Source organism: Mustela erminea, chromosome 9 (assembly GCF_009829155.1).
Source record: "Mustela erminea isolate mMusErm1 chromosome 9, mMusErm1.Pri, whole genome shotgun sequence".
Classification (NCBI taxonomy): domain Eukaryota; kingdom Metazoa; phylum Chordata; class Mammalia; order Carnivora; family Mustelidae; genus Mustela; species Mustela erminea.
The window spans coordinates 80,143,660-80,164,273 of record NC_045622.1 but is presented as its reverse complement, the minus strand read 5'-3'; positions in this window follow the sequence as shown (position 1 = coordinate 80,164,273).

Here is a 20,614-nt window from a genome sequence, read left to right as displayed (position 1 = left end):
TTTTTCTGTTTATACCTAGCCTCATTCCACAAAGATGTGAGAAGCTTCGCCCCAGACAATGACCCCTGTAATGAAAGACCATAACTATAAAATGAGAATCGAGTTTAGAGAAACTGGAATTGGAAAAGCAAGGCCAGGTAGAGAGAAACCCAGATGCTGCACCGATATCACCCTCGGCGCTGGAGGGGAGCCTCCAGTTCGGGTCTGGGCCTGGTCAGGTAGTATTCCAGCTAGAGCGCTGTCTCTGCAAGGCTTTTCCCTGTCAGGCGTGAAGGGTATTAAGCCTCCTCAAGCTACTTCCTTTCCTTCCCAGGCCAGCCCGGAGGACAGACTGGTCTCCTGGTACCACACTGCGGTGGACGGAGAGAGGGGGTGGGGCAGGAGATGGAGCAGGAGCAGCAATTAAGAAATACCGATCACTGCCTTAATTGAGCTGAGGGGAAGCGGGGGACAGCCAGCAGTGTGGTTTGCGCCAACATCCTTCCAATAAGCAGTGTCTGTGTGGGGAGGAAGTCTGGGCCTTCCCCTCAGCCATTCTCAGCATTCCCATCAGAAGTCCCGGAAGCACAAGCCCAGAGCTGTTGGCAGGGCCAGGCTTGTGTGGGTGCGATCGGCCTCCTCTTGCTCCTTACTCCGTGCCAGGCCGGCCTCGCCTTTCCGTCCCAAAGCCCAGGCCTGAGCACATCTGCTCTTTCCTGTCAGGCTGGCCGTGCTGGCTGGCAGTGTTTCCCAAGGAACCGATTGCACCGCAGGGGTCCTAATTAAGACCTTCCAGCACAGTGCCCTTGAAGGTGGGCGAGGGTGACCAGAAGTGTCACTCGTCAGCTGCCCCTTCGTGCCCTATCACGGCTATCCCATCCCTGGCCTCCCAGCCCACACTCCTGTTAAGAGGGATCTGACCCTTAGCCCACTGCCTGATTAGAGATGATGATGCTATTTTTTTTTTTAAATCATTCCTCCCTAATGAGCTTCCACATCCCTGTTTCCAGTTAGAGCCCACACGAGGTAGGAGCTGGGCAGGGCCTGTGTCCTTAGCAGCTGGCTCAGCTCAGAGGCCCTCTGCAGCCTCATTATCACAATTCCCAGAACCGATGCAAGCCTTTGTCTAGGAGCTTGTAACTTGTTAGTGGTTTGAGGGTGATTCATATCTTCTGTGCTTCTAGGGGAAAAGCACAAGACCCCAAACAAGCATGTATCTAGTCCCATCTTTGGCAGGTACTAGGCACCAAAGAACTATAAAGAACTTCAGGGATTTCACACTTGGGGTGGGGGTGACTGAGAGGAAACCATATGTGTTATGATATAAGTCATCTTGTAACAGAAGCATAACATTTAGTATACTCATTCTAGAATAAGGTGAGTATAACCCAGAGACCCTGGTGCTGAGTCCTCCTTGTCCCTTGAGATCAAGACAAAATTGGTCTAAAATTCTCTATCCTGTGCCTCCATAGAAGGTGTTATCAGTAGGCGTAGGTGTTATCAGTCACCACTGGGCTTCTATGTCCATGCATGGTGTCTCTGTTTTACGCAACACCGATACATGAAAAATCCACCTTTCTTCCTAGTTGTTCACCCAGCTAGAACATATACAAACCCTTTCTGGAGGCATTCCCGAGAGGGGTAGACTACACTGAAGAGTCAGGGATCCAGGGCAGATGGAAAAATAATGCAGGCTTTTCAAATGGAACGTTGGGCCTCTTCCGGTCTTAACATGCCAATGGCCAGAGAGAGTTCTATGGTCTACTTCTTTGACTTCTCTCTTCTGTCTGCCGTTCTGATCACTCAACCTTTGAGAAAAGAGAACCAAAACAAAACCAAACACTTTCTCTTGTTGCCTCCTGCGGAAAAGCTTAACCAGCTCACTTTACTGTGAACCTTCCTGCTGTCCGTTGTGCCCCGATTCTTTATGGTCCTCCCCTCATAGATTTTTGAGATATTTTCCCAGAGACAGGGCCCTCTCCAAGATGAATTCTATGCTAACTATTCAGATGTAATATTTTCACTTTATAATCTTTGCTAAGATGCCATTCTACGACAAAGGTTGCTTACCTAATTCTCCTGATAAGCGCTAGAATTCATTCATTTGACATTATCCTGGAGATGGATTTTACCATCAATAACAGGAACTTGCTCTTGGATCCCATTTGGTGGTTTCACAGAAAACTTACCCAACATTCAAGATCATACTTTTACAGGATTGGGACCCACCTTTAAGATTATTCTCAGTTGAGTGAGCTGTCCTCTTAAATGTTCACAAAGCACCTTGTATTTACACCTGCTCGGCCCCTTGCCAGACTGTAGCGGAGCTGACAAGTGAGTGATTGGTTGCCCCTTCTAGCCTGTCAGTTCTTTGAGTCAGTTGTGATACTGAACATTGTTTACCGTCTTGTACAGTGTTAGACCTGGAACACTGTAGGATCTCAAACAGTATTTGTTGAATGCATAAAGAAAGAAATGACTACCAGCCACCCCTTATCTAGTAAATGAACTTCCCTGTAAAACACCTTGATTTGTAAGAACATCCACTTCTGATATCCTCTAAAGTGGGGAAATCATGGTTTTCTTACCGCTAGCAAGTTCTTCTTGTTCAATCTATGCCCGACCTACTGCAAGTAGTCATTGACGCATATAGTACAACGTAGCTAAATAAAATCTATTTCATGCTGCTTAACAGCCCTTCCAATGCTTGCAACAGCTCTTTTCTTTCTCTAGGCCTTTCCCTATTTTTCTCTCAAGGACATTTTGTCCCCACTTTTGGCTCCCACTACAGCCTCTTTCTCTTTCATGTTGTAACTTTAATGTCACTTGCCTAACAAACTTATAGGAACCACGTCCCAACAATTATGCTCTTTCAAAGTCTTACATTGGTTCTTTTCTTAGTACTTGCCACAATTTGAAATTATGGAACTCTTTTTGTGTCAACCAGGGCAGAAATCCAATACTAGCTAATTTAATCTATAAATTAGCAATAAATCCTACCCAACCCAAAAGTGTCTCTAGACTCAGGAGTTACATAAAGTTTCTAGTGCTCTTTCTCTCTTCATCTGCTAATTTCTGCCTTATTCCATGCTTACGTTTATTTTGAAGATGTTTTTTCCCTATGGGATAGCAAATATGGCCACTATTATACTTCTTTAGAGACCAAGATCCCCAAGAAAAGAGCACAGGTATCTTCCCCAGTGACTTCCACAGAATTCCTGGGCATGATCATGACCAGGCTTAAACCAATCACTAAAGCCAGGGGTCATTGATGAACCAGATCTAGGTCAAATTCCCACTCTGGGTTCAATAGACATACAGGGAAATTAATAAGGTCAGTGCTTCAGAAAAATTCATGCTCCACTATGAAAAGGGTAATGGATAATTTCTCAAAGGAAGAAATCCCAAGAAACCACAAAATATTGAGGTTTTTCTGTTAAATGCCCATCTTCCCCCTGAATCATATATGCCATATTAGCTGGAGCCACTTTTGTTTTCCTCATCACTTGCCTAGCACATAGCAGACACTCAATTTATTGGACACATGAACGTTTCAAATGTGTCTTCTCTTCTTTAGGCTAAAAACCACCCTTCCGTATTTCTGCAGCCTTTCTTCATATTGCCTGGTTTTGAGTATTGGGAGCAATTACTACCACACTCTGGATCAGGATGCCTAGTTCCCAAACTGTCCCCTTCCACAAATGAGATCTGTGACTGGGTGAACCACTCTGAGGCAGAGTTTCTCATCTGTCAAATGAGAAACACAATCCTGGACGTCAGTTTTGGAAAAGATTAAATGAAATCATAGAAATTGTTCTGTGGAGTATCCCATTTGAGATTTAAGGCAGAAATAGTGCCAATGGAGATGCCTTAGAAGTGCTTTTAGTGCAATTCATGAAAATAAGCAGTTAAAAATCCTTTATTGTGACCTCAAATTCAGTATCTCTGGGAAGCTCCCCAGCTCCTTTCCTGGCTACTGACACGGCATTTTTCAAGATCCCAGTGTCTAGGAAGGATAGTCAACACTGACATCGGACCAAGAAAGGGAGGACTATGCTCACTTCTACAAGACACAGCACCACAGAGTACAGAGGAAGCCCAGAGAACAGATTGGCAAGAATACCATTGCCCATCTCCTGCTTCATAGTCTAGTCTATTGCTTTAACCTTCTCTCAACTATAAATGATGCCTAATCCATCTAATGAAAGAAGAAACTACCTGCAAATCTTAAGGCATCTGGTTTCCTTTCTGGCATTGAAAACAAAACCCCCAATTTAAAAAAGAATCACCTTCCTATTTATTTATTGCCCTCAAAATAAAACAGAAATGTCTAAACAACTCACAGAATTCCTTCCGGACTTGATCCACATATCTCATATCATTCCTTCTCTTGCATATTCTGGTCTGGCCTTAGAGAAATACTCGCAGTTCCAAAAGTTGCTCTCTTTCTCTCTCTCTTTCTTCTGGGCTTCAGTGTTCTCTCTGCCAACCCTTTTCCCTTTTTCCTTCTTTTTCCTTTAGCTCATGTCTTCCAGGAAGCCTTCCTTGACCACTAACCTAAAGGATAGGCTAGGTGCCCTTCAATAAGCTACCAGAGTGTCCTGTATTTACTGTCTTATCAATGAGGGTAGAGACCCTGTCTTTTTCATTGCTTTGTCTTTGATACAAAAAGCCGATGGCATGTAGTAGGTATTCAGGGTTCCTCTGTGGTTCTTCTTAACATGAATGAGATCTCAACTCCAGATAACAAGAAGATACACCTACCACTCGGAAATAAAATTTCAGAGCATAACCCATGGCTCTCTTATCACCCTGGGTCTTTTCCATGAGGTCATTAAGAGCTATCATGTCCCACCCACACACATGGAATTTGAACTGTGGCTTGTGACATTTGGAAGGGATTTAGGGATCGTGGTGATTATTTGGATGGATTTGTATCATGTTGCAGGCCCCGCAGCATGTCAAGCCTTTGATCAATACGCAGAGTGGATGTGCGAGCAACAGACCCAGAGTATCCTTTGTTAGGGACTAAAACGCTTGTGGCCTTTTCTATGTTTTTTTGGATTGTATTCTTGAGTGCTCACTTGAGAACCAGGGCCATGACTTTTTCAGAGATGTTGACAAATACAAACTCACCAGGGAAATTGTAATCATCCCTAATCTAGCCGGAGCTAGAGTCGTAACCTTAATAAGTATAAGTAGATGCCATCTGTCTATCCACCTCCGCACTGCTGCACTAGCCCCTTCTTTATCTGCTCAGTCTGGGACAACTGCCAGTTTCCTGTTAGGGGCCGTTCTTAAAGCAAGGAGAGGTCCTCATTGTTCTCACTAGGTCCAGGTCTCGTCCTTCAGATGAGTGAAGGAACAGCAACATATCTCACTGATGGTGGGTATTTCCCAGTGTCTCAGTTTTCAAAGATTCAAAGACTCATACCTTTAGAAGCTTCTTTGCGGCTAGGGTGTCATTGTCCCCAAAGGCCCTGCAAAGCATTTATCAAATAGCATTCTTTTAACTTCCAATGATAGAAAACTCAAATCAAAATGTCATAAAGAAAAAGGAAACTACATTTGTTTAATCATTGAAAAGACTATGGAGTGGTGCTAGCTTCAGGCAGAGCTTGACTCAGGGTACCTAACAATGTCTTCAGGAAGCCGTTCCTCTTTCTCCATCTCTCCCTCTGCCTGCTCTGTGTGAACTCCCTCTCAGGAGACCTCCCCTGTGGGACTTAGCAGTAACAGATTACCATTTCTTTCAGCTCCAGATCTGACAGTAAGAGGACGTTTCGGCTCCTGTGCTCAAGAAAAAGTGAGAGTCATGATTGGCTCTGATTGGGCATAAATGTCTCATCTTGGGTCCCATGCCCATCCCTAAATGATTCCCTGCATTTGGAGAAATAAGGTGGAGGCCTGGTGTCACATGCTAAAGAATGGTGTTAACTCGACAACAGTACATGGATGAAGAATGTGGTACTAAGTGTTCCTGGAGGGAAATTCAGATGTTACCACTATAAAAATTGGGTATTACACAGCCAAAAAAAAAAAAAAAAAAAAGCAAAGTCTTACCACAGAATAAACCTATGCATCAGAGCCTTATAAATGCTTATTTTTTTTTCTCTTTTTTCCTTCTCTTTTTATATTTAGAATATATATATAGAAATGTTTAGAAAAAAAAATATATATATATAGAAATAGAAAGAGACTCTATGTGTGTGTGTGTGTCCAGGATATGGGATTTGGGGCTATTTCCATGTTGGTGAGGTAAACTCATAAAGACAGAAGGCAATGTGGGTAGGACACAGAGAAGAGAAATCTCCTCTTAGCAACACCTTTTAAACACTTGAGCAAGCCATACCTGAAACAAAAATGCCCTGACCTTCCAGGTTATGTCTTCTATCACCTGCAACTGAAGGAGGCAGGCCCATGTTCAAGCTGAAGGAGCAGGCTGGGGCTGTGTGGCACTGATATAGCTCCACTTGCACTGGGCAGCAGAGAAGACATGATGATCCCATCATGAGAAAAGCCTCAGACAAATCCAAACTGATGGGCATTCCACAAAACACAGGACCAATCCTCCTCACAACTGCTGGATCACCAAAAACAAGGAAAGTGCGAGACAGACTATCCCAGCTGAGTGGAGCCCAAGGAGATGTGCTGACCAAGGGTCATGAGGGTCCTGGGATGGAAAGAGGACATGAGGACATTAGTGAAGCCCAGTTCCCACCCCATGCTCCTTCAATGGGACAAGTGCACCACCATGGTGTGAGATGGGAACCTGGGGGCACGTGGGGACCCCCCACACTCTCTTTGCAATGTTTCTGTAAATCTAAAACTCTTCTGAAATTTCAATGTGTATTTAGAAAAAGGAGAAAAATAAAACACAATTTGAACACTACATATATTTATATGTATGTATTCTAAGGGAATAATCATATGTACAAAGTTTTATACTCAAAGACACAAGGATATCCTTGCAACATTTTTATCCAAGTAAGAGGAAGTCAACTATATTATGAAAAGTCAAATCATGGATTATTATGCATATGCTTAAATAATATTTTTCAAGAATATTTCATGGCATAAGAAAATACACACCATGATATAAGAAGAGCCAGAATGAAATGAATATACATAGCATACACAAATGTTATTTAAGAAATATATTCATTACAATTATGTGAGGTGATGGATATGTTAATTAATCTTACTGTGGTAACTATTCTACAACATATACAGATAAAAAATCACTATGATGTACACCCTAAACTTACACAATGTTTTATGTCCAGTATGCCTCAAAAAATCTGGAAAAAAAACATTGAAAAAAAAAAAGAAACCTATTCATAAAAATACAGAAGTAAATAACAGAATAGTTGCAATGGTTATATTTATGTTTTTAGAACTGCAAGTGAGTTTTTCTTCCTTATATTTCCTGAGTTCTTTTATAATCAGAGAAAAAAAACAAATTCTTTGTAAATAAAAACCAACCACATTAACTAGGGTTATACAATCTTGTTGCTTGGATTATGAACCCTAAGCAGGGTCTTGAAGTCAAGTAAGTGTTGATAGACAATTTCAGGGAAGGTTTGCTCTACGGAGGCCTGTCTTCCTAGAACAAGCAGCAGAATAGCCTGGACCTACTAGAAGAAAAAGAACCTGAGGCAGGAACCAAGAATCACTGGGAAGGGGAATATCTTTGTCCTGGCTCTAGTCAGGCCTGTGTGGGCCCCAGAATTTCCTTGCTGAAATTGGGCTTCATCCAGAGGCTTCTAAAGGGGTGGGCACTATCCTTAGCTCATTAGAGTGGTGTGTGAAGCATAATAGAAGATAAAAAATACCGTGATGTGGGGCAGGCAAGGGCAGCACATAGCTCTCTTGCTGGGAGTGGGTGAGACTTCCTACAACCTTCCCCAAATCTGCCGATCCTTGGAGGAACAAAAAAATGGCATTTAGAGAGAAGAAAGCTTAGTTGGAGAGAATCTTAATAAAAGGTATTTAAGTTGCATCCAAGCTGATTTGGGGAAATGGAGACGTATTATGAAAAGAGAGAAGGCAATTCCACAGACATCCCAAGGTCAGGAAATGACCCTGGAGCCTAAAAATAAAATACTAACCACTGAAGCTCCTCTTGGGATCTACATCAGGTACTTTCTCCTCTCTGCTTCTCTGCCATTCACTTGCTTCTCTTCGTAAATCTTTTGCTTACTCATCTTGCACATTGCCCAACTTGGCCACCTGCCCTCAAGATCCAGTGACCTTACACTTTCCGCCCCACCACCAGCTAACAAGCCCTGGGGTGTGGCTTAGACCACATTCCTAGACTGACTCACCACCACCTTAGAATGGGACCAGGATTCAAGTAAGATATTTAGAATCCCCAAATACTGGAAAGATCATATTGCCCACACCATGAGTAATTCAAAATAAAGATAGGGCTAGGTAATAAAGTCTTATATACTATCGTATTTGGCAATACTCCCCCAACCCAAAAGAAAAACAAAAAAAAACCCTATTCTTTAGAAAAGAAGGGAGTCCCCTTATATTTAGGTTCCTTCAAAACATCTCATATTCTGGAACACTCTCTGTAATACTTCATTTTGAACAAAAAAGTACTATTTGGGAAAGATAGATTAGAACTTTCTTAATTAATGATGCCTTGGGATGATTACTGAGGTTACCTGGCAGAATTGGTTAAAAAAGAGACAAATTCAACATAGTTTTACTAATTATAATTATAAGCCCCTAATTCTAAATGTTGAATATTGTTATAAATAAGCTCTTTAAAGGTCATTTTAATATGCAACAGAAAAAGTCTTAATGTTGAGGAAATTACAAATAGATAAATATGAAAAACTCCAGGATCCTGATGTTATGGAAAAGGCTTCTTGTGTGCTGGAGGTAAAACGCCCAGTGACCCTGTCACACAGGGATTCAATAAGTGCTCCATCTCTAACAACTCATGCAGAAATACAAATGATGTTCTCCGGAAACAAACTTTTGAGTCTTAAATGATTAAATGGCTCAAAAAAGTGGATTTAGTAATAACAAAGGTCTCGATGCCAAAAATACTTTGAAGAGTTTGAATAAAGTTGTTTTGTGATATACGAGACAGAAAAGGTATATTTTTTAAGAGAGGGAGAGAGAGAGAAGAGGAGGAGGAGAGAGAGAGAGAGAATCCCAAGCAGTATCCATGCCCAGAGTGGAGCCAGATATGGGGCTCAATCTCACAACCCTGAGATCATGACCTGAGCTGAAATTAAGAGTGGGACCCTTAACTAACTGAGCCACTCAGGTGCTCTGAAAAGGTATAATTCTAAATCAATATAGTATTCTATATGTGACTTACAATACTTGAATATAACTAAATGACTAAATTAGATACAAGAGGCAAACATTGATTATTCCATCTATGTATCCAGAAGTTTATCTAGTCATGTTGGTAAGCAAAATTTTCTTATTGATTTTCTCATTGGAAAAATAAGAGAATAACCTCATTGTGGAGGTTTTATATATATATATATATATATATATATATATATATATATATTCATATATATATGAATATGAGTTTATATATATATGACATATATATATATGATAAATAGAAAGAATTCAAACAAAGTTTTGATTTTTGTTATTTTAATTCTTTTTTAAAATGTCCAGTATAAAAAAAAATTCCAAAAAGCCTTGTTGGGTGTTCATCTCTGATTTGGCTAGTATATGTTTGATCTATGTATCGTATAGCATATTGATCTGCTAATCAGCTCATCTAGGTCTCCTGGTTTCTGTGGTCCAAATACTATCTAAATGCTGAAAGCCAAGAGTAGTTAAGATCATGTGGTACAAATGCAGACACATAGAACTGCCTCTTTTAGAGTCTGGGGAAGACAATTCTGTCATTCTCTTAGGGATTATAGGACCCTTTAATCCTGATTCCCGGTCTCTCCTGTCTGTCTATTCAGGGAGTGAAACTGCAGCAAAATCTCATTAACCCTCTAATTAGTTTCCCAAGGCAGCCATAACAAATTACCAAATACTTGATGGCTTAAAACAGCAGAAATGTATTCTCTTGTTGTTCTGGAGGCTAGGAATCTGAAATCAAGGTGTCAGCAGGGTTGATTCCTTCTAGAGGCTCTGAGAAAGAATCCATCCCATGCCTCTCTCCCAGCTTCTGGTGACTGCAGGCAAACCTTGGCATTTCTTGGCTTGTTGGTATATTAGTCCAATCCATGCCCTTTTCCTCACGTGGCTTTCTCCCTTTGTGTCTATGTCTCAAATGTCCCTCTCTTTTCTCTTATAAGGACACAAGTCATTGGATAGAAGACCCACCCGAAATCCAAAATGATCTCCTCCCCAAGATCCTTAATTTAATTTAATTACATATGCAAAGACCTTTTCCCAAATAAGGTCACTTTCACAGGTTTTGGGTGTTAGAACCTGGACATATCTTTTCCGGGGCTATTTATTCAATCCACCACACACCCGTTATTTCCTAGATAACAAGTTAATTGTTCATTCTTCAGTGATGTGAGCTTTGAAAATAATACCAGAGAGCTGCATTTCTGCAGTGTTGGACTGCTGGTGCATGTACCTTTCCTAATCTACCACTAAGGTCTGAGCCGTTTCTGGGTAAGACAGACAATACAGCCACTGCACAATTTTACCCTGGGCTGTTGACATTGATCCTGGTCTGTTCTGGTGGGGCATGCAAATGAGTAGCTGGAAAAGTAAAGTTAACACTAAAATAAAATCTCCCGTGTGTGTAGGGTGCCCCTTCCTTGCGCATTTCCTATCACTTACTTTTCTGTACTCTTCAAGAGGCTGAGGTCTCAGACAGCAAAGTTTGTGTGGTTGACCATGGTCTCCTTAACATGAGGCCTGATACAATGGAAGTACTCAGCAAATATTTGTTACACGAAAGAATGATGAGTGAGAGGAAGAAACTTTCCCAGCACATTGGGCTGTCTATCTCAGACCTAGCTTTCACCTAGAGTTTTATCTGCCCAGCTCACACTGCCTCTCACCGGCACTTCCGGACCCTCAAGGAGTGGGCGCTCCCCAAGGTATGGGTGCCTCTAAGATTAAAGCACCCAACCCTTCTTTCACTCTTTCTTTCCTTCCTTCCTTACCCTCTCTCTCTTTCTCTCTCTTTCTTTCCATTATTTTTACTAATTTCCTTCCTAAGTATGCCATTCCACAAAGCAGAATTTAAATGGGGCGAAGTCATTGAGGCTGCCCAGTAATGAAGTTCTGAACTTCCAGAAATAGATACAACTGACAGAATCAAACAGAAGGTGCCTTTGTAGAACTCCTAACAGAGATAAAGTTATTTCATTAAAGAAGGCTGTATGCTGCAGTGTTTGTGTGCGTGTGCGGTGTTGTACAAGGTGTATTATTGAATACCATCAAAACTGAGAGGTCACAGGAGAAATGCATTTCCTAGAAAACCAAACTAGAAGTTCGGTCCTAATGATAATGTGGACTCCCATGGGCTATAGCATGAGCTCTGAAAAGATGTGGTGAAGGAAGTCTTGATCATTCCTACCACCCTTTAGTGAGCCTTCTAGAAATATAAATATCTCACTCTCCCATTTCATTACCCCCCCCTTCTCTGATGTTTTCTTGCACAGCCCTGATCTGATTGCTAATTAATAACTGCTCCACTGTTTACTCTTCCTAGGAATATTCACAATCTGGTGGGGGACAAATCAATGAAGTCCCCACAGTTTTTCAGCTCCAGAAGAAAGAATGGCAGTGGAGAAGAAATATTTCATCCATACCACCATGATCTCTGCCACCTTGTAGGGCCAGCGCTGGACAACAATTCTTACATTCTCTCTCTCAATCTCTCTCTCCTATGTCTAAGTCCATAGTCCATAGTCACTAGTTTCCACTAAGCATCTTCATAACATTTTTATTCTATTAATTCTTTTTTTCTTTTATTTTATTCTTTCCTGGTCTCATCCCTTGTCCGAGAAAGATTAGACAAATCAAACGTGATTTACCTTCCCAGCTAATTTTGTTTGGACTCATTCCAGATTGTTCATAGCAATTAAAAAATGGCACCTAAGTTTCACCTCCATTGTTTTCCTCCTTTGCACCCAGGACAGCCTTAAAATGCCATGAAAAATTAGATCGGGTGTCTCTAAGATAAGCAATAAGTTGAATTTAAATATAATTACAATTAAAGTAGAAAGAAAAAAGCATGGTAATTGAAGTACATTCAATTCAAAAGCACAAATTATTCTGTGATTTGGGGGCAAATTGTATGAACTGAGAATCAATTTCCTCATCTGTAAAATGGGGCTGTTGTAACACCCAGGGTTGTGACAGATCCTAAATGGAAAAAAAAAAAAAAAACATGGAAAATGTATAGCATAGAAGAGCTATTCAGAAAGTGTTCAATAAATCATAAGCTGTTCAATTGGCTTTCTTACCTCCAACTCCTAAAAATGCTTTCCTAGTGGCTAGGATTTCTTTCATAATAAGTGTTACGTCTAGACACATTTGTTCCAAATTTCAATATAACTGTATTCAGACCCAGATTTGTTTCAAATATTGTGGCAGGAACATATATGACTTTAAATATAGGCTTCTGTTTTACACATTAGATTTGGGCATTTGACTGTATGTCAATTATACTTCAGTAAAAAGATTTCTACTCTGGGGCACCTGGGTGGCTCAGTGGTTTAAGCCTCTGTCTTCCGCTCAGGTCATGATCTCAGGGTCTTGGGATCGAGCCCCACATTGGGCTCTCCACTCAACGGAAGCCTGCTTCCCTCTTTCTCTCTGCCTGGCTCTCTGCCTACTTCTGATTTCTCTCTGTCAAATAAATAAATAAAGTCTTAAAAAAAATACTAAAAAAAAAAGATTTCTACTCTCTTCTCTCCCAAAAGTGGGGTACTGTGCTCCAAAAGGCCCCCTAACATCCCAGCCTGGCAACCAGCTGCAAATAAGCCCTGGCTAGAAAAGGTGATGACAAGCTATTTGAATGTTTATGGTACTATACTTCCTAAATTATAAGTCCACATTTTCTCATTTTAATATTTCCAGAGAAGCAACTTACATTCAATGTACACTTGATACAGTGTTTCTTCTCTCCATGGCCTCTCCAAACCATTCACCCCCTTATTCTCTGGAAAGTTACTCTTAAATCATAGTTTGTCTTAGATCAGGGACATCCAGGAACCAATGAGATCTGTAATCGAATGCAGATGATCTAAGCATAAATAATAACTAATATACTTAGCATCACCTAAGTGCCAGGAACTATTCTCAGGTTTTACCCATATTAACTCATTTAGTCCTCAAAACAATACCCACTTGGATAGAAAGAGCATTATCCCCACATCGTAGATGAGGAAAGGGAGACTCAGAGAAGTTCAAGAGCTTGCAAAAATTCAAACAGTGTGAAAGTAGAAAGCTGGTTTTTTGAAGCCCAGCAATCTGGCTGCTGAGACTATACCCTTAACCGCTATACCTTACTGCCAGTCTACATGTGATAATGTCAGTAATAGGAGAACTCAAGTGTGTTTGCTGAAAACCCATTGAGTGCATTGAAAACAAGGGAGCAAAATGTTGTATTCTGGCCTTTCGGGGTTTACGGCCTTAGGAAACACAGGCATGAAACCAGAACACGAGAAATGTGGGACATCAACTTTTGATATAGTACAAGATGTGTGTTGCCCAGCTCAGAAAGAAGCTCGGTGGAAGACTGCATTCACTGACTAGTCACATTGCTGGAAAGGGGCTTTGGGGGCTGGCTTAGTCCATTCACGCTGCTGTTATAAAATGCCATAGGCTGTGTGGCTTACAAATAACAGAAATTTATTTCTCACAGTTCTCAAGACTGGGAAGCCCCAATCAAAGTGCCAGCAGACTTGGTGTCTGGTGAGAACCTGCTTCCTGGTTTGTAGACACCATTCTCCTTACTCTGTTGTCACTTGACAGAGTAGGTGAAGGAGCTCTCTGAGGTCTGCTTTATAAAGGAATTAATCTGAGTACACCTGGGTGGCTCAGTCGGTTAAGAGTCTGCCTTCAGCTTAGGTCACCATCCCAGGGTCCTAGGATTGAGTCCCGTATGGGGCTCCTTTCTCAGCAGGGAGCCTGTTTCTCCCTCTGCCTGCTCTGCCTGCCTCTCTCCTGTCTTGTGCCTTTTCTTTCTCTCTCTGACAAATAAAAAAATAAAATATTTAAAAACAAAAAGATTTAAAGGAACTAATTCCTTTCATGAGGCCTCCAAACTCATGACCCAAGCACTTCTCAAAGGCTCTACCTCCAAATACCCCCACACTGGGGATTAAATGTCAACATATGAACATATGAATAAAGGGCACACTAAATTGGCTGCAGCCCTCTCTCACCACTGCTGACAGAACCCAGTCCCATACCAATCCAGCTTCACCTAGAGTGGCTCCACTTTTATCATGAACCTGTTCTTGTTCAGCTCAGCTGAACAAAGACGGTGACCTTGTCACATCAATTCTCTGTCCTCTTCTTAACTTGATCTCTCAGCACACACCCCATCCTTGACCATTTCAGCTGGCAATGACCATGTTTGCAACTCCTACAGTTATTTCTTTCAGCGTTTTGGTACTTGTCACAATTACTGGCTCTGAGTATATATGACATATCTATAAGATTTCCGTATAAGAATTAATTCCATAATAAGAATTAATCTTCTTAAATTCTATAAGATTTAAGAGTAGGAGTACCATTCATCTCTTACCACCCTCTCCACCCACAGCCTAGAACTCACTACTGTTCAAATACTTAATAACAGTGGCCAGACACCTTGGTTCTCATTGTACATTGCCACTCAACCTCAGTTTCTTTATCTGCCAGATGCCTAGAACAGTGTCTAGCTTATGGTAGGCAGCAAATAAATACTTTTGAAGGAATAAATAAATAAATATCCATTTTACCTGCTTACAGATTCCCTGAAGCTCAAGAAACCTCCCGTGAATAAAAGCCCATTAGACTCAACAAGCATCAAGATTTGTTTTATTTTCAAAGAATGTAGTAGATATGATCAAATGCCTATGGCAATGGCTAATGCAAGTGGTCCAAGGTGACCCCTATTGATCTCTGTTTTCTGTTACTCAACCCTTGCAAATCAGGAATGAACTGTATAACCAACAGAATATTGCAGAAGTTATGGTGTGTTATGTGTAACTTCCAAGGCTAGTAAAAAAAAACGCAATCACTTCTACCTTGAGCTCTTACATTGCTGGCAAGCCAGCCACCATGTGATGAGAACACTCAATTAGCCCTGTGGGGCATCCTACACAAAGTGGAAGTCAGACCTCCCACCAGTAGCCAGCAGCAACCTACCAGCCATGTGAGTGAGCCACCTTTGAAGATCCTCCAGCCTCTGTCCAACCTTCAGATGAGTGCAGCCCCCCCCCCGACATCTTGAATGTTACCTCAAGAGAGACACTGTTGCAAAAGCACACGCCTAAGCTGCCCCTGAATTCCTGGTGCTCAGAAACCATGAAAGATAATAAATATGAATTGATGTTTTAATCCACTAAATCTTGGGGTAATTTGTTATGCAGTAATAACCACTACAAAGGAAAACAAAACAAAACAAAACAAAAAATAGAAATACCAAATATTAAGAGAACTTAGTCCCTGGTAGTCCATTTTACTCATCCTTACCATGTCCGCAGTTGGACAGATGTAGCCCAGGAAGCTTCCCAGTGGACGTAAGTACAATCAGGAGAGCTGGGAGAATAGGCTTTGAGCATGTGCTCTCCCCTTGGCCTCCTGTCCTGTATCTTTTCACCTCTCTCACAAGCCCCTAATAAGGAACACTGAGACCCCATGAGGTGATAAGAGCAACAAAGGATACTGCCAGCCTCTGGGAGACCTGGGCCCACCTTCTTGCTCTGGTGACATGAGACTGAGATAGTCCGTATAGTGACTAATGCAAATCAAGAAAAGGCACCCCTTCCTCCCTGAAGCTGCTGCGCCTCACTCCCGGACACTCGAGTGAAGAACAAAGTGTGGCCTGGATTTCACCCCCTCTGGCCCTCTTGGTCACACCCTTCTGCACCGCACAGCCAGCCCCTTGACTGATTATACTGACTGAGGGATACCCAGATTCTCTCTACTGCCAACCCCCTCCCCGCTTCCCACGGTGCTGGAGAGTGATCTCCAGAGGGCTCCCAGACCTCATGTCAGAAGTTGGGGAAGGGTGGAGGCAGGCCCTGCCCCCAGGAGAAGCAGAGTAGGAACCGCAGAGCAAAGCACACAGCCTCACGCTGCCTGGGCCTGTGCCAGGCTTGTGAGCCTGAGCTCAAAGGGGCAGCCTTTATTTTTAGCGGGTAATCAGCCTTCATTTTGTTCCTCTCAGCGAAGCCCCACCCTTGTCTAAATGGCCCATGTAATTAGCACCTCACCAGCTCTAATTCCCTCCCTAACTGCCTGTAATTATCATCCAGCTGACCTTTGTTCCCTTAATTGCTGTTTGACTCTGGATCCCTGTATACCACTTTGTCTTCTCCCTCTTCCCTCCCTTCTGACTCAAGAAGCTATTGTACACAGTATCGAGTCCAGCATTCAGCTTTTCTTCTTGAATCCCAGGGAGTCTATGGAATTCCCATATCTCTGCTCTCTAAGATATATCTTCTTGAAAACAACTCTTATTTGCAGAGTGCCGTTTTAAACTACATTCTCCTGCTTAGCCTTGCTGGCTTCTCAGAAATAAACTTCCAAGTTGAGAAAATGGGTCTAACTAGACTCCTTTTATAGGAGAGAAAACTGGAGGGATAAGGAAATTTAGGACTTACGCAGCTAGTCACTGATGGGGAGAGACCACCCTCCTAAGCATTTGACACGGTGGTCTCTTGCTTCCCTGCTTCTTCCATTTGGGTAACTCAAACTTGGACTGCCTCAATGATCTTCATTTCTGACCCAAAGACTCTTAATACCAGACCCACTCACTTACATTTGGTTTTAAGCTCAACCTCAAGTTTTCTGAGCTTAAAAATTGCTTTTTCCCCATCTTCTGCCCCAAGATGCTACACAATAATAGTAAAATAGTAAAACAATAATAGATGCTACACAGTCATAGTAAAATGATATTAAAAATAATATCATTTCCTGACCACCTGTCATGTATCAGGTACCACTTTGATGTCTTATAGAGACTATTTCATTATATTTTACCCTCAACTTTATGAAACATGATTACTATGCACACACCTCCCACCCCGTGCATATTCAAAAGTCTTGACTTCAGCTGTTGTCCCTCCCATCTCTTGCAATTTTAATTTTTCTCATTCCAGTGGATCCTGCCTATCAACGCACAAATGTGACTTAATATCTCCCATCAAAAAATAACCTTCTTTGATTCATATGCTTCTCCAGTCATCACTTTTTTCTCTCCTCTCATTTACAGAATAATGTCTTTTAAACAATTATTTTCTATTCTGTATTTTCTGTATTTTCTATTCTAATTCCTCCCCTCCATTTTCATGGAAGACAGTCCAGTTGGTTTTCGTGATTTCCACAGTTCTTGTAAAGGTCACCAGTGGTTTCTGTGTAGCTAAAGCCAATGATCAGTTTTTATTTCTCATTTTACTTGACTTCCCAGCAAAATTTGACACAGTTCATCTCTCTCTCCTTTTTGACACACTCTTGGACTTTCAGGCTGCCCAGACACCACTCACTCTTGCTTCTCCTACCTCAGTGGTCACTCCTTCTCAGTCACCTTTGCTGGGTCCTCCTCATCTCCATCACCTCTAAATAGGTTTGGAGTTCAGTTCTCAGACTTCTCTGACAACACTGACTCTCTAAGCCATCCCACTGGGTCTCGTGATTTTACATAGTATCCAGATGCTGATGACTGCTCCATTTAATCTCCATCCCTGACCTCACCTATGACCTTCAGGTTTGCATCTCTAACATCTTGTCTCCTGTCACTACTTGCCTGATGAGCAGGCAAACTGAATTTAGCACGTTAAACACCAAACTCCCGTTTAATCTAGGAAGAATGCTTCCCCAAAACTCTTCTCTCATCATCTTCCTCATTTTAGTAAGTAGTAACTTCAGTGTTTGACTTGTTCAAGCCCAAAACACTGAAGTCAGCTTTATCTCTTCTCTTTTTCTTCTGTCACATATCTAACCATCTAGCAAATCTTGTCAACATTTCCTTCCAGTTATATCCATGATCTCATTACTTTTCACCATTGGTACTTTTACCACTTTGATTGAAGATACCAACATTTTTGCATCTATTTTTAAATAGAATCTTAACTCTTCTCTGGTTTTCCCTCACAGCCTCCTCACATGATATGCACTCCACAGGCCAGCCAGATCATGTTAGATGACGACACTCCTCTGTTCAAAGTCCTTTGATGGTCCCATTTCACTCAAAGTGAAATTCAAAATCCTTACAGAGCCCTATAAAGCTCTATATGATCTGGGTTTACAGTATTCTTTGAGATTATTTCTTATTACCCTCCCCTCTGCTCACTCTGCTCTAATCATATTTGCTCCTTGAATCACCATGCAAGCTTGGCCTCATGGTCTTTGAATTTACCATTCCCTCCACCTGAAGAATCTTCCACTGACTATCTGTAGGGTTTGCTCTCTTTCTTCATTCATATCATAGCTCGGATATTACCTTATTTGAGCATCCTTTGACCTGATATGAGGCCTCCTTTGACCACTGTGATGGACAGACTCCAAAGGTGGCCCTCACGATGCCCAATTCTGGTGTTCCTACCTTTGTATATTTTCTCCCCTGGAATGTGGGGAAGACTTGTTATATGTTTCTGATGAACGGAATATGGAAGAAGTGAGAAGATATCACTCCCACGATTGTTACATTATATAAGTCTCCATCCATCTTGCTGTCAGACTCACTCTAGAGACTTTCTCTCTTGCTGGCTTTGTAGAAGTAAGTGTCTATATACTAGTTAGAAGGCCTAAGAGCAGGGAACTGAGAGCAGCTTCCAGGTATTGAGGGCAACTTCCAATCAACAACCAGCAAGAAACAAGAGCCCTCAGTTCTACATCAATAAGTATATTAATTCTACCAACCACCTGAGTGACTTAGAAGTAGATTATTCCTCAGTTGAGCCTCCGGATGAGAATACATCTCAGCGGACACCTTGATTGCAGCCTTCTGAGACCCTGAGCAGGGATTCAGCTAATGCCTGGATTCACAGGCATTGTGAGATTCACATAATCTCACAGAATCTGTGAGATTATAAATGGGTATTTATAAGCCACCAAGTTTGTGCTAACCTGTTTTGCAGCAATAGATAACATATACAACCACCTTATCAAATCTCCTTCTCTGCTATACCTTTTCTCTTCCCTTGCTTTATTTTTTTCTATAATCCTTACCACATTTTTTTTTTGTATATTTGTTTACCATCTTTCTCCTCTACTAAAATGTAAGATCAAAAAAGATTCCCAGGCACCTGGGTGGCTCAGTGGGTTAAGCCTCTGCCTTTGGCTCATGTCATGATTTCAGGGTCCTGGAATTGAGCCCTGCATCAGGCTCTCTGCTCAGCGGGGAGCCTGCTTCCTCCCCCTCTCTCTACCTGCCTCTCTGTCTACTTGTAATCTCAGTCTGTCAAATAAATAAATAAAATCTTAAAAAAAAAAAAAAGGATTCCCAACTGAATCTGCACCTTCAAAAAAGATTTCTGGTTCATAACAAAAATTCAATAATTTTTTTAAATGAGTGAGTAAATAAATGGTTTTCAATTTTAATAATAGCTACATTGTTTTATGTGTACCAGTCTGGTGTGTCTATGGAGAAGAACTAGGGTGATTTTTCCCCCAATACATCACAGACCAATTCTTTTGCAAAGTGCAAATAAAATGGATTACTAGAATAATGAAATAAAATGAAGCCATTTAAAAAATTATTATCAGATTCAAAAGACATAAAATTACTCTGTCAAATTGCTATAAAAATTTCTAAATGCATACTTTAAATTTCTGTACTTGTCTTATTGTAGACCTATAACAATCCTTGAAGAGACACCAGTCCAGGGAAGACAAGTTGAGTGTCACTACTGAGCAACAGTCAGTGCTTTGTTCAAATCTCCTCAAACTATTTTACCCATTTTTGTATATTCTTCCTCCTAACTTTGGCTGCTCTTCCTCCAAAAGCCTGCACCAGTAACTCTACTGGAGTAGACTCCCCTCAAGCCACTGGAGTCCAGCTCCCCTGCATAATCCAGAATTTTGGAATGAGATATAAGCCAGAATTTTCCCATGAAATTAGTCTAAAGCTACCTTCTTTACAACATCACCTGAAATCATACCTTTACTTGGCTTCTTCCCTTTCCCTAGTTAGCTTCTCCCCTTCCTTTATTATTTCTCCTGGAAGCACCTCATTAATAAATCACTTGCATATACATTCTCATCTCAGGGTCTGCCAGACCTATGACAGGTACTGAACTATTGCACAATGATCATGTGACACAGTTCCTTCATTGACAGTTTCTAGATTGTGGAACTAAGGTACCAGAGTGGAACAAAGTTTCAAACTTGTTATAGTATGTGTAGTTTACTTTAAAATCCATCAGGGGCACTTGGGTGGCTCAGTTAAGGGTCCAACTCTTGATTTCAGCTCAGGTCATGGTCTCAGGGTCCTGAGATCGAGCCCCGC